General features: G+C 48.0%; 1 protein-coding gene across 5 annotated transcripts in view; it reads right to left on the reverse strand.

Moving 5' to 3' along the window:
* The window catches only part of LOC138764351 (zinc finger and BTB domain-containing protein 7B-like), a 107,786-nt gene that overhangs the window by 28,968 nt on the left and 60,313 nt on the right, over positions 1 to 18,505 (reverse strand). For 4 of the 5 annotated variants that reach the window (XM_069940148.1, XM_069940151.1, XM_069940150.1 and 1 more), the window contains one exon: positions 2,748 to 2,895. The exons of the other annotated variant lie outside the window; for it this stretch is intronic. The gene's annotated coding sequence lies outside the window, so the exon portion shown is untranslated. The remainder of the gene's footprint in view (positions 1 to 2,747; positions 2,896 to 18,505) is intronic. 5 annotated transcript variants of the gene reach the window in all.

Here is an 18,505-nt window from a genome sequence, read left to right on the forward strand (position 1 = left end):
CCGCTCTGTTCTCGCTGCTGCCATCAGGAAAAAAGAGGTACTGGTGCCACAAGACTCGCACCACCAGGTTCAGGAACGGCTGCTCCCCCTCCACCATCAGACCCCTCAATGACAAACTCAATCAGGGACTAATTTAAGGACTCTGACATGCACTTTATGGATTTATTTTCTCTCTGTATTGCACAGTTTGTTTTCATTTGTTATCTGTTTACAGTTTTTTTGTTTATTTACATTTACACTGTACGCAGTTTTCTTTTGCACTACCAATTAGTGGTAATTTCTGATCCGCCCCCAGGAAAAAGAATCTCAGGGTTGTATATGATGTTGTGTATGTGCTCTGACAAGTCAGAAATCTGACATAGATTTGATGGTGGGGAGAAATCAATGTTCACCAACGGTCCTGTTACTTGGCTATCTCCACCACCCAGTTTGCCCAGACCCTCATGCACTGCCAGAATGAGACCGCCTGCAAATTGTAGGATCAACACTCATATTCCACATGGGCACTCTCCAAGTGGATGGCGCTAGCATCGAGCTCCTGTTTCCATTAGGCCTCCCTGCCCCCTCCCCCCATCCCTCTTTCTTTCCTCCAGCTCTGCATTCACAGAGCTATAACCCTCCCCCAATCAACTCTGAACTTTTCTCTCCTGCCCTCCGACAGATGTCCACCTTGGCCCCTGCCCCTTCTTCCCTCCTCCCCTCCCCACCTCGTAATTTTTTTCCATTTAGACATACAGCGCAATAACTGGCCCTTTCGGCCGACGAGCCCTGGTCGGCCAATTTCACCCGACTGACCTACAAACCCCGTATGGTTTTGAAGGGTGGGAGGAAACCGGAACATCCAGAGGAAACCCAGACAGACGGGGGGGAGATCGTACAAACTCCTCTCAGACAGCGCTGGATTCAAACCCCAGTTCCTGGTGCTAACCACAACACTAACTGCACTTACTGTCGCCCTCAGTTCAGGCACCTGTCTACTTCTAACTCATACCTTGAAAAAGGGCTCAGGCCCAAAATGTTGGTTCTGTATCTTTGCATCCTATGGACACTGTGAGACCTGCTGAATTTCTATAGCACTTTTGTGTACAGGCATTCCCCAACATATGTCTGAGTACTGTTCTGACCAATAGGATCTCAAAATCCCCACACTGATCCCACTGTCCCGCGTTCTCCTGACAGCACACTATGTCCCCACACTAATCCCACTTCCCCATGATCTCCCAACAGCCCACTATGTCCCCACACTGATACCACTGCCCCACGCTCTCCCAACAGCCCACTATGTCCCCACATTGATCCCACTGCCCCGCGCTCTCCTGACAGCCCCGACCGTACCCACTCTGATCTCACTGCCCTGCGCTCTCCCTACAGCCCATTGCCAGTCCCCACACTGATCCCAATGCCCCACGCTCTCCCGACAGCCTGCTATGTTCCCACACTGATCCTACTGCCACACGCTCTCCCGACAGCGCGCCATCAGTCCCCACACTGATCCCACTGCCCCGCGCTCCTGATAGCCCGCTATGTCCCCACACTGATCCCACTGCCCCACGCTCTCCTAACAGCCCAGTATGTCCCCACATTGATCCCACTGCCCCGCGCTCTCCCGACAGCCCCGACCATACCCACTCTGATCTCACTGCCCTGCGCTCTCCCTACAGCCCATTGCCAGTCCCCACATTGATCCCACTGCTCTGCACTCTCCCGACAGCTCACTGTCAGTCCCCACACTGATCCTACTACCCCACGCTCTCCCGACAGCCCACTGTCGGTACCCACACTGATCCCACTGCCCTGCGCTCTCCCGACAGCCCGCCATCAGTCCCCACACTGATCCCACTGCCCCGCGCTCTCCCTACAGCCCATTGCCAGTCCCCACACTGATCCCAATGCCCCGCGCTCTCCCGACAGCCTGCTATGTTCCCACACTGATCCTACTGCCACACGCTCTCCCGACAGCCCGCCATCAGTCCCCACACTGATCCCACTGCCCCGCGCTCCTGATAGCCCGCTATGTCCCCACACTGATCCCACTGCCTCACGCTCTCCTAACAGCCCAGTATGTCCCCACATTGATCCCACTGCCCTGTGCTCTCCCGACAGCCCCGACCATACCCACTCTGATCTCACTGCCCTGCGCTCTCCCTACAGCCCATTGCCAGTCCCCACACTGATCCCAATGCCCCGTGCTCTCCCGACAGCCCGCCATCAGTCCCCACACTGATCCCACTGCCCCATGCTCTCCCAACAGCCCACCACCAGTCCCCACACTGATCCCACTGCCCCGTGCTCTCCCGACAGCCCGCTGTCAGTCCCCACACTGATCCCACTGCCCTGCGCTCTCCCGACAGCCTGCTGTTCCTGTACAGCATCCTTTTATCCTGAGAAGTGAGAGAGAAGCTGTGATGTCCACAATGCTGGGATATTTTCTGACAGTCACTATCATACGCACACAGCTGTTAGCGCTGGTGAACGTAAAACCAAGCGTAATGTTTATATTTTTTAAAATTTGATACAATTTTTTTCAGTCGTAAGTCAAGGAGAGGCTGTATTGACTACAATCACAGTGTCTGCAAACCTTCTTGTTTTACATTTATCTCCACCACATTCCGTTCAGGGCAAGGGATGCTTTAACTGTACAGCACATGTTTTCAGTATCGAACCAGAGAGTGTGATACCATGAAGACAAAAAGCACCAAATCCTGATGCAGGCAATGATCTCATGTGAGAACAGGCAATGGACTGACCTTTCACCTCTGTGACATTCGCCAAAATCAAACCAGGAAGCGATACGAGCTCAAAGTCCCCAATATGCTGGCTCCAATGTTCCTAACCAAGGGGCTTGGACCATCTGAATCTGTTTCTGTGTGGCCTTGAGTCAGTGATGCAGTATTCCTAGTCGGGGAAACATTGGAAGGATGTTAAAGCTGGCACACAACAGTAGAATCCACAGTCAAAGACCGCACTAAATGTCATGCCCCTCCTTTGAGGCTCTGACCCCAGAGGTTCCAGCGACTGGTAACATGAAAATATTAGGTTTATCGCCATGTACAGTTTACAACATACACGCGCACCAAAAGACTCCCTGCATCGTGTTCACCTAGTTCTGTTCAAGTTCAGCAAAGCAGTTAAAGCAGTAAATGCTGGAGGATCTCTGCCGGTCTCACAGTGCCCATAGGAGGTAAAGATATATTACTGACGTTTCCCGCCTGAGTCCTTCAGCAAGGTATAAGCAAAAATCAGGCAGGCGTCTGAATTAAAAGGCTGGGGAGAAGGGAAGAATGGGCAGGGGGAGGAGTCCAGACCAACAGGCAAAACAAAATGAAGCAGTAAAATCCCAATATCCAGAATTCTAGCAACCGGCAGCCTCAAAACAACTGCAGAAAAGAAATAGGTAATACATATGAAAGTTCAAAATTGGCACCCTCGCCCCGAGCGGTCAGTTCCAATCCACACACCATGCAATCTCAAGCAACCGGCAAATTCACTTATCCAGCATCTAGCAATCCCCCTAGGTGCTGGATACCGGGGTTTTTACTGTGATTGGATATGGATAGGACACAGGAGGGAGGAAATTGACTGCTCATGGGAGACTCTTAGAGCACACAAAAGCTTCTTTATTTTATATTTTTATGTGGCATCTTTGGTCTGCTTTGGGACCCTTTATTGAGACTGAGGTGAAGGGGAGGTGGGGGGGGGGGTGCGTTAATTAAAAAAATCTTTTTAATTCCAAGATGCAGCACGGTTACTGCCCTTCTGGCCCTCGTATACCCCTCCCCCCCCGTACATCTTTGGAACGTGGGAGGAGCACTTGGAGAATGTACAGACAGCGGTGGATTCGATCCCAGTCCCGCGCACGGGGCAGATTTAGGCCCCTTCGGCCCCACGGGTCCGCTCCGCTGTTCGAGTGGAGGCTGACGTTTCGACTCCCCTACCCTGCCTTCTCCCATAACCTTCAACCTTCCCCCTTACAAATCGAGAGTCTCTGCTGATGGTGAATTTTTGTCTGGGGAGAAGGCAGTGTTGGGTAATATTACATGTTCTGTGCTATTACATGACAGAAACAGAATCTTGAATCTTGAGCAGTGCAGCACAGGACGTTCAGACCAACCTGTCCGAATTCAACTAAAACTCTGCTGCTTGTGTGTATAAATAATTATTGATCTTTTAAGCAGGCCGCTCTGTTCAGTCTGTACAAATTAGAAACAACATCTCTTCCTCACTGACAGCACACACGTACCTGAAAGATCTGTGCTTAGCCCACTGCTCTACTCACTCTACACTCATGACTGTGTGGCCGGGCGCAATTCAAATGCCGTCTACAAATTTGCCACGGTCGTCGGCAGAATCACAGACGGCAATGAGGAAGTGTACGGGGTGGGGGGGGGGGGGGGTGGAGATAGATCAGCTCGCTGAGTGGTGTCACAACAACTAACACCAATGTCAGCAAAATGAAGGAATTGATTGCAGACTTCGGGAGAGGGAACCAGTGCTCATTGAGGGGGGGTCAATGGTGGAGAGGGTAAAGAACCACAAATTCCTGGGTGTCAACTTCTCTTAAGAGCTGTCCTCGGGCCTCCATGTTAAGGCGGCAAGACCTTGTGAGGAGTCTGAGGAGATTTGGTACATCACCAAAGACCCTTGCAAATTTGTACCACGGAGAGCATCCTGGCCGGTTGCACCACCGTCTGGTGTGGAGGTGCCAATGCACAGGTCAGGAAAAGGCAACAAAGAGTTGGCCAGGGCCATCATGGGCATCAGCCCTCGCTCCATCGAGGGGGGCGGCATCTCAAGAAAGCAGCCTCTATCCTCAAGGACCCCCCACCACTGCCCAGGCCATGCCCCTCTTCTCGCAGTCACCAGCAGGAAAAGGTCCAGGAGCCTGAAGACGAGCACTCAGCGGCACAAGGACGGCTTCTTCCCCTCTGCCGTCAGATTCCTGAATGGGCACTTAAACCCAGACACTGCCTCATTTCTCTCTGCACTCATTTATTTATTTATCCAAAAAAAAATATTTGAATCTATAATGCTGGCTGCAACAGAGTGAGGCATGACTGTAAATTCTGATTTTCATTCAGCGACATTTCCCCAACAAAAGCGCAATATGATTTTTACTCCAGGAAATGGTCACAGGCAGTGTGCAGGTCTGAACCACCATTGCATCTTCCTTTGGTGCCTTTCACCCTGAAGTGTGAAAATAACTGGCGAGGTCTGAGGAAATGCTGACACAGAACCCTCACTTCTGCATGAAGTCAGTGGTTGGTCACACTCATTTCTGAACTGGTTTCCTGCGTCGAATCATTCAGGCAATTAATTGATCTCCACCAAACCAGACAGCGAAGAGAATCAGAATTTAAATCTCGACGCACAGCCCGGAAACAGCCCCTTCGGGCGCACGAGCTCATGCCGCCAAATTACACCCAACCCGCGGTACATTTCGAATGGTGGGAGAAAACCGGAGGTCCCCGGAGGAAACCCCATGCAGACACAGGGAGAACATACAAATGATGCAGGATTAAAAACCGGGTCGTTGGAATAAAGACACGCTAACCATGCAGCCTTATTTGAATTTATTGTCATGAATTTATTGTCACAAGCGCGCCACGAAACCTGTTGGTTTTGCCATCACATTGCAGTGCAAACATTGCTAATGAATTACATTAGAAAATGAGAAAGTGAAGTAGGGGTCTGTCAGAAGACAGAAGCCAGGGTTTGAATCCGGCACTGACTGTGAGGAGTTTGTACGCTCTTGCTGGGTTTCCTCTCACCTTTCAAAACGTACCGGGGTGCAGGTTAATTAGGTGCAATTGGGCGGCATGGGCTCGTGGGCTGAAGGTCTCTTAAAAATAATCTGATGGTGGAAGGGAAGACGGTGTCCTTGTGCCATTGGGCACATCTTAAGGCTCCTGCACCTCCTTCCTGATTGTAGCAGAGTGAAGGGGGCTGGCCAGGGTGGTGGGGGTCCTTGGGGATAGAGGCTGCATTCCTAAGACGCCGCCTCGTTGAGATGTCCTCGATGGAGTGGTGCCCATGATGCCCTTAGATTGTAGGTGATTTTCTCTGGGTGAATGCAGCTCTGCCTTTCCATATTCCATCGTGTGGTCTTTAATTGGGAGTCGGACTTCCATGTAACTGCCTCTAGTTTTCCCTTCCTGAAGACAACAATCAGCTCCTTGGTCTTGGTGACGTTTTGGTTCAAGATCTGTTAAAAGCAGGCAGGCACCTGAGTTGAAAGGCAGAGGAGAAGGGAAGAATGGGCTGGGTCAGGAGTACAGACCGACAGACAAAAGGTGTCCTCAGAAGCAACTGCTAAACACAGTGCACGTAAATGAGGTGGAGGTAAAAAAAATTGATGGGGGCTGTAGGTCGATTGGACGGCATGGGCTTGTGGGCCAGAAGGGCCTGTTATGGTGCTGTATATCTAAATTTAACTTAAATTTAAACTTATAAGGTCACGCGACATCTGTGGAAAATAACAGGCACTTGATTTTTAAATTAAATTTTTAATTTAGACATACAGCTCCGTAACAGGCCCTTTCGGCCCATGTGTCCATGCCGCCAAATCACACCCAATTAACCTACGACCCCTGGTACATTTTGAAGGGTGGGAGAGCCCCCAGAGAAAAACCACCGGGAGAACATGCAAATTCCTTACAGACAGCACAGGATTCGAACCCCGAGCTGGTGCTGTAATGCACTGATTTTCGAGCCTTTCCTGATGGAGGAGTGTCAACATTCTCCAAAGCTGTTGACTGCCATTTACTTCCGCTGGAAGCCATGTGACCTGCTGAGTTTCTCTGGCACTTTGGTGGGCTGAGAACAGATTGTTGCTCAGCGAGCTGTTCAGACATGCAGGGAGGTCACAGACCATGAAGTGGAGAGTCACTGATGGGACACATTCCTTCGTCAAACCAGTGAGTCATGCTTCCTCAGTCCCACTCCTGTGCATTTTGCTCTACCAGGCCCCAGTGGCCCTTCGTTCTACACTCCAGACATGAGTGGAGGAAATCAGCTTGCATAGCAGGTATATTACTGACGTTTCGGGCCTGAGCCCTTCTTCAGGGTAGAGGTAAAAAGCAGACATGCGTCCAGACTAACCAAAAGCTGTTAATTAGATATGATACGAGGAAAGGTGAAAATTGATTTTGGCTCTGTGAAAGGAAACAAAGGGAAAAGGGAAGAGAGAGAGAGATACAGACACAGAACTGGAGGTAAGGAGACAGAGGAAGATGATGCATGGAGGGATGGTGTTTAACGGAAACCGGAAAAGTCGATATTATGTAATATATACAATATACTTCACCTCTCGTCATGAGACCATGCACAGACATGTTGGCAAGGGAATGGGATGGGGAAATGAAATGGGTGTCCACTGGGAGATCCTTACTATTGCGGTGGACAGTGCTCAACACTACCTTTTTTCTCTTGGTCTGGACTCCTCCCCCACCCATTTTTCCCCCTTTCTCTCCCCAGTCACCCGCCTGCCTGCCTTTTACTCACACCTCGAAGGGCTCAGGTCCAAACCGTCGGTAACGCATCTTCACCCCCTGTGGACACTGTGAGACTGGCTGAGTTCCTCCAGCATTTGCTATGCGTTTTTACCACAATCATGGCGTTTGTGGACATTCGTGTTTCAGAAAAAAATATCAGAGGGTACAGGTGAAAATAAATCTGTAAGATCAAAACCAAAAGGAACCAAGAGAACGTAAAAATTCACTTAAAAAAAAAGTTTTGAGACTGAAAAAAATCTACAGTAATCCAGAAAGCCACAGGAAAAATAGAATGTTAGTTTTCATTTCCTTTGATCATAATTTTTACTTTGAGCTTACAAATCAGTAACCATTCTCAGTCAAGACCGAATTTAGAGAGAATATCATACTCGTTTCTAAATTGTATCCTGCTCTTTTTGAAATTTTAAATGGGGGGGTAGGGGGGGAGAGGGACAAGAGTTTATCATCTATCTCCTTGCTTTTCAAGGTTCAAGGTTCCTTTTAATGTAATATATACAATATACTTCACCTCTCGTCTGTCGTGATGCCTTTTTCCATGGGCAGCCCAGTTCATATGCTGTGCAGTGTCCCAGGATAGGAATCCCTTTGAGCTGTTTCCACTGGGCCACCCTTAACTGGGGACACTAATTGCTTTTCCACTGGACGTCCCTGGGGATCGGAGCGTTCGATCTTCAACTGGAAACGGGCAACTTTCTGCTGTCCCTTTTCCACTGGTTTTATCAGCATACTGGCATCAGCAAATGCCAGGTAAAGGAGCAGGGGTCAAGGAAGTTAATCCCTGGCGTGAAATGACGTCATTTGACGCCGGTGTTCGTATAGTGATCCTTTTCCACTTGTCCCTGTCCCAGTAAATTCCCAGTTAATTCCTGGGACCAGGTGCCCGTGGAAAAGGGGTTAAAAGAGTTGCTTGAGCATTGCCCCTAACAGTAGGAGAAAGAGAAGCAAACGAGAGAGACGTTGAATGTCCGTGGATTCATCTCCAGGGCTCCCGCAGCCATACAAACTCCTGCTTGATACATTGGTAAACCCGAGCTCCAGATCCAAACCTCCGACACGATCAGGAAGCTTTCAGCGGCCCGAGGCCCCTTCGGGAGCCCTCCTTGCCCTCTTGAATCCTGGTTCCAATCCCTGGTTCCCATGAGCCGGTTGCCAGCAGTCCCGCAGCCTGAGGTGGTCCTTCAGCCACTGAGCCCCTCGCTGGTCCGCTGCTGTGGCCATCTTCCCTGTAGGGTTGTCTCCCAGGCTTCTCCTTCTCCATGGCGAGGGAAAGAAGGGGTGTTCTCCCCATTTCTGGTCCACTGCTCTCCCCCCCCCCCCAGAGTTTCAAACCCCTCGTGGTCCGCTGCTCAACATAGGCACTGCCATCTTGGGCACAGACTCCTGTGGTGGCAGGATTTAAAAAATAATCACTGTCGGCTTTACGATTGGGCAGTAAGACCCTGCAGAGCAGCATTGTGTCTCTGCTCCCCACTCTCTGGGATCCGCACCAACAGCAGTGCTGACGTTACAGCTGTTCCGGCATCGCCGCCATTTCTTTTAACCCCATTATTTTGAATTGGTCCAAACAACCTTTCCCCTCGCGCGCATGTACAATTGAGCAACAACATCTGCCCTATAAGATCTTGCTCTTACGCTCCTGATTTATTTATCTGCATTTTTACTTTGGTTGGTTTCTGCGGTGGAGAGCAAGTATCCGGCAGCACCTCTGGGGAGTGGTAGATGCCGGATGAGTGTATTTTCCAGTTGCTTGAGACTCACTCTTACAAAGTCTAACTAATGCACCTGCATTAAGAATAAACAGTTTAAAAGACAAAAAAATACCATCCTGTCCTTACACTGAACAAACTTCACTCGCATGAATATATAAACCTTAAAGTATTTTACTTTATTTTCAGTCACATTCTCTGAAAACATTAAACTGTCGCTGCATCTGCAGGTTCCTCCCCCTCCACAGAGCCGCCCAAAAGACAAACAATAATGTTACAGATGATTAACGCCCCCCCAAAGTTTACAGATAAATCCTCTGACTGGGGCTTTTTCTAAGCAGGGATAAGGTGACAGACACCCTAATGGCGAATGGCATCAACCAGCTCCTCATCCCGGGCAACGCCTTTTTATTCAAACACAAGTTTATTCAAACAGCTGCTACGAGAAAAGCCCGACCAAGGCCCTCCACTGGCTGAACATTTGCTCCCATCATCATTAAATGTGTTAGTTCAGAGAAAATGTACTTTTACAATTTCAAACGTACGTATTTTTTTTACCCATTATTGTTTTCTTTTTTTTTAATGTATTTTCCTTGATTTTTTTTTGCTGGTTGCTTGAATTCTGGATATCAGGGGTTTTTAGTGCATTAAAACGGTTGCAGTGGAAGGAAGCTTGGTGAGCCCAATCCAAGGGTTGTTTAGTTCGTGGGGAACACAGGAGGACTTGGAGCCCCTCCAGACTCTTCGACCACTAATTTAGTTGATCTGTGATCTATCTCCACATTGCTACATCTTTATTTTTTTTAAAGGAGGACCACCCTCCACTACACTCTATAGTAATGGAGAGAGTGAAGAGCACCAAGTTCCTTGGAGTTCATTTAACTAGTGACCTATCGTGGACGCTCAACATCTCCTCACTTGACAGGAAGGTGCAACAGTGACTGCATTTCCTGAGAAGACCGAAGCCGGCAAGGCGATCAGCCTCCATCCTGTCAACCTTCTACAGGAGCTCTATCGAGAGCATCCTGGCCGGCTGCATCACCGTATGGCAGGGGTGTCAAACTCAAATTCACGAAGGGCCAAAATTAAAAACTTGGACTAAGTCGAGGGCCGAACTAAATATTTATTGAAAATTTTCAACAACATCTGCATGTTTTCTCTTCTTTCAACATATGTAATGTTAAACTTTTTCTTATTAAAATAAATGTTTAATAATAGTTTTGGATAAACTCTTTCCAGAAGCATTAACAAATGAGAAATAAAATATTCAATAAATAATATTTCTCTATAGAGGATTTGTCAAATGTTGCTAGTGTGCTGTCGAATAGTAAAATCTGAGGGCTATTGAGAATGTGGGAGAATAACATGATTCCTGAAACAATCAAATGGGTGACTGATTGTGGGCATGAACTCTAGCAGGTTTATTTGCCATGCCCTTTTTCCATTGGTACAGATATCCTTTGATTTACACACTTTTCAAGTTTTATGCCTAATGAGCTTGTATCCAGGTGCACGACCATTTTTAACCAGGAATATATTTATCACTGTGACATGAAACTATTGGAAGATCGTTTTATCCTGAGATTAAAGTTCATAATCCTTACTCAGGCCTGTGTGCGGGAGGGCGGGGTTTGCGGGCGATCGGGTTGGACAACGACAGTGCGGGGGCATCGGCTCTCGCTGCAGGGCGGCATCTCGGCAGATCAGCGGCCCCGTCACCGTGAGTCACGGGTCGGCCTGCGGCAGGGAGGGGGAGTGGGCAACGGTCCTGGCGAGGTCAGGCCCCCCCGAGTTTCTCCCGGACCCCCTCCCCTTGACCTTCTGAGTTTCTCCTGGACCCCTCCCCTTGACCTGCTGAGTTTCTCTCGGACCCCCCTTTGTCCTGCTGAGTTTCTCCCGGATCCCCCTTGGACCTGCTGAGTTTCTCCCGGACCCCCTTTGAGCTGCTGAGTTTCTCCCTTCTGGTGTTTTTACGAGAACCACAGACTTTCGCTCATACATTGATGAGGGGGATCAAGGGCCAAACATTGTCAGGTACCTCTCTGCTGGATAAAGGATACGGTTTAACCCACTGAGTTTCTCCAGTGTTGGGTTTTCACGAGGTAGAGTCAAAGGGCCGAAGGGCCTGTTTCTGATATGTAATGTTCTACGGACCCTGCTCTTCTTTCCGTGCCGGTGTCCCAGGACCTTTCCAGGGCAGTCTCTGCGCTCAGGACCGCGCTGGGATCCCGGTCAGCGGTGGAGGAGCAGGTGAGCGCGGCTAATCTCGATCCAGCCCACGCCACTCCCGAGATTGGCGGAGGATTTCACCCTACCTGCCCGACCAGCCTCGCGCTCCACGTGTACTCCGGGCACCCGCCGCTGGTCCGGTGGGAAGGCGCAGGGCGGCCGGCAGCCGCCGCCCCCATTGCCCGGCGGGGAGCCCCAATCTTCCCTCCGGCGTCCCGACTCCATCTGCAGCTCCAAGAAACGCTGTGCCACTGGGGTTCCGGGCGCTGGGAAGAGGCCTTGGCTTCCCCTGACACCCGCCAGGCCGCGCTGCAGTGGGGGAGTTGGCGGGGGGGACACGACAGCGTGTTTATAAAACCACCCACCACTACTTTTCAAGGACCAGGATTTTTTTCTCTCTCTCTCACCCTGGGACACAGCGGTTACTGTGCATGCACTATACTGGCGCGGCGGCCAGAGGGCCACCTCTAATACATTTTTGATATGATCTTGCGGGCCAAATATAATTATATCAGAGTTTGACATGTGTGTCATATGGGTACAGTCGCTGAAGAGAAATAGATCAGAGGTCAATCCACAGGAGCATAAGAGCGGCAGAGAGGACCCACAAAATCATTGAGAACCCCTTCCACCCGCGCACAGTATATTTCAGCTGCTCCCGTCGGGGGGGGGGGGGGGGGGAGGGGGGGTGAGATGCAGGAGGATCAGAGCCAGCACCACCAGACTGAGGAACAGCTTCTTCCCACGGGCAATGAGAACGCAGAATGAACTGCTTATGCAAACCCTCTGTTACTCTACCATTCATTAAACAATGTTTATTTATTTTTATATAAGTAGCTATGTACTGCGTATGTATCGTTTGTCTGTGTGTGTGCGCGCACTCAGCTTTAAGTCATTGGTCTTGTTTCAACGTTCTTTTAAGTTAAAAATGAATTACAGAGACTGATAGTTCTTATAGGTCAGTTCGTTCACTTTGTTGCCAACTTCCAACCTGATCTCAAATTCACCTGGTCCATTTCCCCTTCCTTGATCTTTCTGTCTCCATCTCTGGAGACAAGCTTTCCACAGACAAATTTTACAAACCCACTAACCCCCACAACAACCTCTTTTTTTTTAAAACTTTATTTAAAGACTTTAATCAAAATACGGTTAAACATAACAAAGAAAAATAAAGACCAAATTTTCATATATATATAAAAAAATCCACCCACCCTCCCACCCCTTCAGTCAGCTCCCTTAAGGGGAGCCAAATATAAAATCAATACAGTTAATATAAAGAATTTCCAAATTCATATACTCCAAATAAGGAGACCACATTTTAACAAAAAACAAATAATTATCATGTAAATTACATGTAATTTTTTCCATATTAATATGTTCTCAATTCATTATGCCAACATATTGTATTAATCTCCACATTACCTTTCCAAGTACTAGCTACACATTTTCGTGCTACAGACAGCACTAGATGTACAAATGCAATTTGAAATTTATCCAACCCTAGTTCTTTCAAAGAAACCATATATCCCAACAAAAAAAAATCGATGGGTCTAATGGCAACTTAATGTTAAATAATTTTTCCAAAACCAATCTAATTCCTTTCCAAATCGGTTGTACTTTAACACAAGACCAGACAACATGTAAAAAAGTTCCAGTACATAATCCACATCTAAAACAAGAATCCGAATTACTAAACCCATATTTTTTAAAATTTCTCTGGAGTCAAATATAACTGTTGCAAAAAATTATATTTAACCATTCCATATCGTACATTTGTCACTTTACACTATCATGGCACATAGCCTCCCAATTATCTTTGGGAAAAATACAAGTTAAATCACTTTCCCATTTAAGTCTAGATTTCTCCCAATCTGGTTTATCAATCGCATCTTGTATTGTATTGTATTGATACATTCCCAACAACAACCTCGACTCTACCTCTTCACTCACACCCAGTCCCCTGCAAGGATTTTATCCCTTTCCCTGATTTCTCCTTCTCCACCGCATCTGTCCCCAAGATGAGGTCTTCCAGTCCAGATCATCTGAAATGTCTGCCTTCTTCCACAAACGTGGATTCCCCTCCACCACCATCAGCTCAGCCTTCACCCGCATCGCCTCCATTTCCCGCTCGTCTGGCCTGGCCCCCTCTGCCGCCAGACGTAACAAACACAGGTCTTCCCTTGTCCTCACCAGTACCCCACCGGCCTCCTGAACCTCTGAAATTTCCACCACCTAAAACACCCAAAGGCAGGAAGAGACTTTGAATGGTTAAAATAAGAGGTACAAAAAAGGTTCACTGAAATTCTTGCGGCTGTACATTAAATCAGCAGTTTTCAAGTGTTTTATTTCCATCACATCCCACCTTAAGCAATCCTTTACTAATCACAGAGCCCCGATGGCAGAGGGATTACTTAAGGTGGAATGTGAGCGGAAAGAAAGCGTTTGAAATCCGCTGTGTTAAATGGTCACCATTTTGAAAGCGTTTGAAATCCGCTGTGTTAAATGGTCACCATTTTGAAAGCGTTTGAAATCCGCTGTGTTAAATGGTCATCATTTTGAAGCAATTAGAAGAGAACAAACTGACTCTGCAGTTATTGGAAGAAAATAAGGGCAGACTTAACTTTTGGAGGTTTCAAGTGGTTAGGATAGAAAGGGGAAGTTCAAGACCCTGATAGCTGTTGGATTGATACATATAGGAGCTGGAGAAACTCAGCAGGTCCTGTGGTATTCATAGCCATAAGACATAGGAGCGGAAATAGGCTATTCATCCCATCAATTCTGCCCCGCTGATCCATTTTCCCCTCTCAGCCCCACTGCAACCTACAACCTACACTTCTCCCTACAACCCTTGATGCCCTGGCTAATGAAGAACCAATCAATCTCTTCCTTAAATACACCCATTGACCGGCCTTCACAACATCCTGTGGCCACAAGGTCCATAGATTCACCGCCCTCTGGCTGAAGAAATTCCTCCGCATCTCTGTCCTAAGTGGGCGTCCTTCAATCCTAAAGTTGTGCCCTCTTGTCCTGGACTCTCTCAACCAAGGGAAACAATCTTTCCACTCTGTCCACACCTTTCAACGTTCAAAAGGTTTCAATGAGATTCACACCCCCCCCCCCCCAACAACCATTGTCCTAAATTCCAGTGAGCACAGGCCAAGAACTGTCAAATGCTCCTTGTAATTATGACCCTTTTGTCATAATTACAAGAATCGTCCCTGTAGTTGATCAAATAGTCTCCTCCTAGAGGGGTTTTGGGCCCGCGCTCTTCTTTGACAGCAAGAGAGTGCAGTAGTGGTTCCTGATGACGATGCCTTCCAGGGTATCCAGAACGTAAGAAATAGAAGCAGGAGTCGGCCATCTGACCTGTCGAGCCAGCTCCACCATTCAATGAGACTGGCCTTGACAGGCTCATCTCCACCTACCTGCCTTTACCCCCTTAATTCCCCTACTACGTATACAAAAAAATCTATCCTTATCTGAAATATAGTTACTGAGGTCATCTCCACTGCTTCAATGGGTATTGAATTCGATAGATTCACCACCCTCTGGGAAAAGCAGTTTCTCCTTATCTCCGTCCTAAATCTACTACCTGAGTCCACGTCCCCTAGTTCTGATCTCCCCCTACCAATGGAAACAACTTACCGACTTCTCTCTTTTCTCTGCCTTTCATAATTTTATACATTTCAATAAGATCTAAATTCCAGGTAGAGTCCCAGACGACTCATCTTTCCTCATAGGGCAACCCCCTCATCCCTGGAATCAATCTGGTGAACCTCCTCTGGACGGCCTCCAAAGCCAGTCCATCCTTCCTCAAGTAAGACGACAAGAAATGTGCACAGTACTCAAGATTCTATTTACTGGCATGTAATAAAAGCGTCAAAATTGCCTTTTGCCTGCCGCAGATTTGCCATTGGCAGAATTTGCTTGAAGCGCCTCTTATGGTCAGAGAAAAAAGAAGCAAAAGAGCGTCCCCTCACAGCCACGTGTGCCCGTGGATTCATCTCCAGCGATCCTACAGCAACCCCCACCCCACACCCTGGCAGCCAATCCAAACTATCAGCAGCCTGAGCTCCAGATCGGAAACTCCGACATGATCAAGAACCCTTCAGCACCCTTGGCACCTTCTCCCATCCCGGTTCCAGTGCCTGGTACCCCCTTCAGCCGGTTTGGAGCCAGTCTCCAGTGGCCTGCGTGGTTTCCTCACCTTGAGCCCACCACCTGTGTAGGTTTTTCAGCCGCAGAACCTTTCACTGGTTCGCTGCCATGATCTCTGCTTTTCCTTCTCAGACGGTGGGGGGGAGTGGTGGTTTTCCTGTTTTCTGGTGCCTTGTGCCTAGAGTCCCTGGAGTCTGCAACCCCTCGTGGCTGCTGCCAATCATAGGCGCCACCATCTTGGGTGCAGAACCTTCTGTGGCGGGATTTTAAATAAAACTACTGCCGGCTCCACTTATAGGCCATTTAAAGCCTTTACAGAGCTGACAGCAATTGGACTGGCTGGTGGGACACTTCAGGAGTGCTCCCCGCACTCAGTGGGTCTGCAACAATGGTAGAGATGCCGTTACAAGCTCCAGCAGTGCCACCATTTCTAATCCAGAAGTAGCCTCACCAGGACCTTGTACAGTTGCAGCAGATCCTCCCTGCTCCTAAATTCAACCCCTCTCGCAATGAAGACCAACGTCCTATTTGCCTTCTTGAGAGCCTGCTGCACCTGCAAACCGACCTTTGTCGATTCATGAACGAGCACTCACTAGTCCTTCTGCAATCGCTTGCCGTTTAAATAATAAGCTGGTCTTCCCTTTTCCCTTCCCAAGTGGACGACCTCATATTTATCAACTGTACTCTTGCCCACTCACTTAACCTATCGATATCTCCCTGCAGACTCTCCGCATCCTCTGCACAGTTTGCTTTTCCATTCAGTTTAGTGTCATCGGCAAACTTAGATACACCACCCTCTGGCCTCTCTTCCACATCGTTAATGTATAATCGTGAACAGTTGTGGGCCCACTGATCATCACCGATTGCCAACCAGAGAAACATCGGTAGAGTAAATCACTGAGGACCCCTTCCGCCCCACACACAGCATCTTTCAGCTGCTTCCGTCAGGAGGATCAGAGCCAGCACCACCAGGCTGAGGAACAGCTTCTTCCCATGGGCAGTGAGAAGGCTGAATGACCTAAGGAACTGCTCAGACTGACCATTCGAGACTCATATTCCTGAAACAATATTTATTTAGTTATTTGTAAATATGAATATTTGTCCTGCATATGTATTGAAGAACCATGGAATAATACAGCATAGAAAACAGGCCATTCAGCCCTTCTAGTCTGTGCTGAAACATCATTCCATAATCCTCTAGACCACTTCCATCCATGTATCTATCCAATTTATTCTTAAAATTTAAGAGTGAGCCGACATTTACCACATCAGATGACAGCTCATTCCACACTCCCACTGCTCTCTGAGTGAAGAGGTTCCCCCTAAACCTTTCCCCTTTCACCCTGAAACCATGTCCTCTCGTATTTATCTCTCCCAATCTAAGTGGAAAGAGTTTACGCACGTTTACTCTGTCTCTACCCTTCATAATTTTGTATGCCTCATTCAAATTTCCCTTCATTCTTCTATGCTCCAAGTAATAAAGTCCTAACCTGTTTAATCTTTCCCTGTAACCCAACTCCTGAAGACCCAGCAACATTCTAGTAAATCTTCTCTGCACATTTTCTATCTTATTGATATCCTTCCTGTAGTTAGGTGACCAAAACTGCATACTATACTCCAAATTTGGCCTCACCAATGTCTTATACAACTTCATCATAACAGCCCAATTCGTGTACTCAATACTTGTTTGTCTGTATGTGTGCTATGTCTGTGTGTTTTGCCCCGAGGACCAGAGAACACTGTTTAATCAGGTTGTACTTGTACAATCAGATGACAATAGACTTGACTTGAACTTGACTCTCGTAAACTTCTACAGGTGTACCATGGAGACCATTCTGGCTGGTTGCATCACTGCCTGGTACGGAGGTACCAACTCTCAGGTCAAGAATAAACTCCAGAGGGTTGTTAACTCGGCCTGCGACATCATAGGCACCCAGACTTCATTCCATCGAGGACATCTAGGCGGTGTCTTAAAAAACCAGCCTCTATCCTCAAGGACCCCCACCACCCAGGCCATGCCCTCTTCATTCTGCTACCTTCAGGGAAAAGGTACAGGAGCCTGAAGTCGAGCACTCAGCGGCACAAGGACAGCTTCTTCCCCGCTGCCATCAGATTCCTGAATAATCATTGAACATGATAGAGGAATTAGGGGATATGGGGAGAAGGCAGGTAGGTGGAGTTAGGTCATAAATTAGATCAGCCATGATCGTATTGAATGGCGGAGCAGGCTCGATGGGCCATTTTTGGCCTACTCCTGTTCCTACTTCCTATGTTCCTATGTTCCAAAAACACTGTCTGACTTTTTGTGCACTATATTTTAAATATACGTTATTGTTGTAAGATGGTTCATAATATGAATGTTTACACTATGATGCTGTGGCAAAACACCAAATTTCATGACTTGTTCATGACAATAAATTCTGATTCTGATTCTTCTCTCTCTCTCGAATGAGATGAGGAAGTTTTGCTGGTGAAGCAGAATTAAGGTCAATGCCAAAGAACACACAGGTCATTTCCCTCAGGAGCAAAAGTACCCTGAATGATTCCTTTTTTCTGCGCTTGACAAAGAGAGGACCACGGAAGCCGTTAGTGCAGTACCATACCAGTGACAGTGACCCTGTTTAGAACCCGAGCACTTTCTGTAAGGAGCTTGTACATTTTCCCCGTGTCTACTTGGGTTTCCTTCCTGTTGCCCAGAACTCTGGCGCTGCAGAGCAGAAATCCCTCTGCACTTCTCCAATTTGCCTCGTGCTCTTTCCATTTCCAGCATTATCCTCAGCAGCTGTGTCCACCCACCCACCTCTCTCTGTTACCCCACTGCCTACCCACCCACCTCTCTCTCTCTCTCTCTCATTTCAGATGGTCCATAAAATTCAGGGTGAATACCACCACCACCCACCC

The sequence above is a fragment of the Narcine bancroftii genome, chromosome 5, assembly GCF_036971445.1.
Source record: "Narcine bancroftii isolate sNarBan1 chromosome 5, sNarBan1.hap1, whole genome shotgun sequence".
NCBI lineage: Eukaryota > Metazoa > Chordata > Chondrichthyes > Torpediniformes > Narcinidae > Narcine > Narcine bancroftii.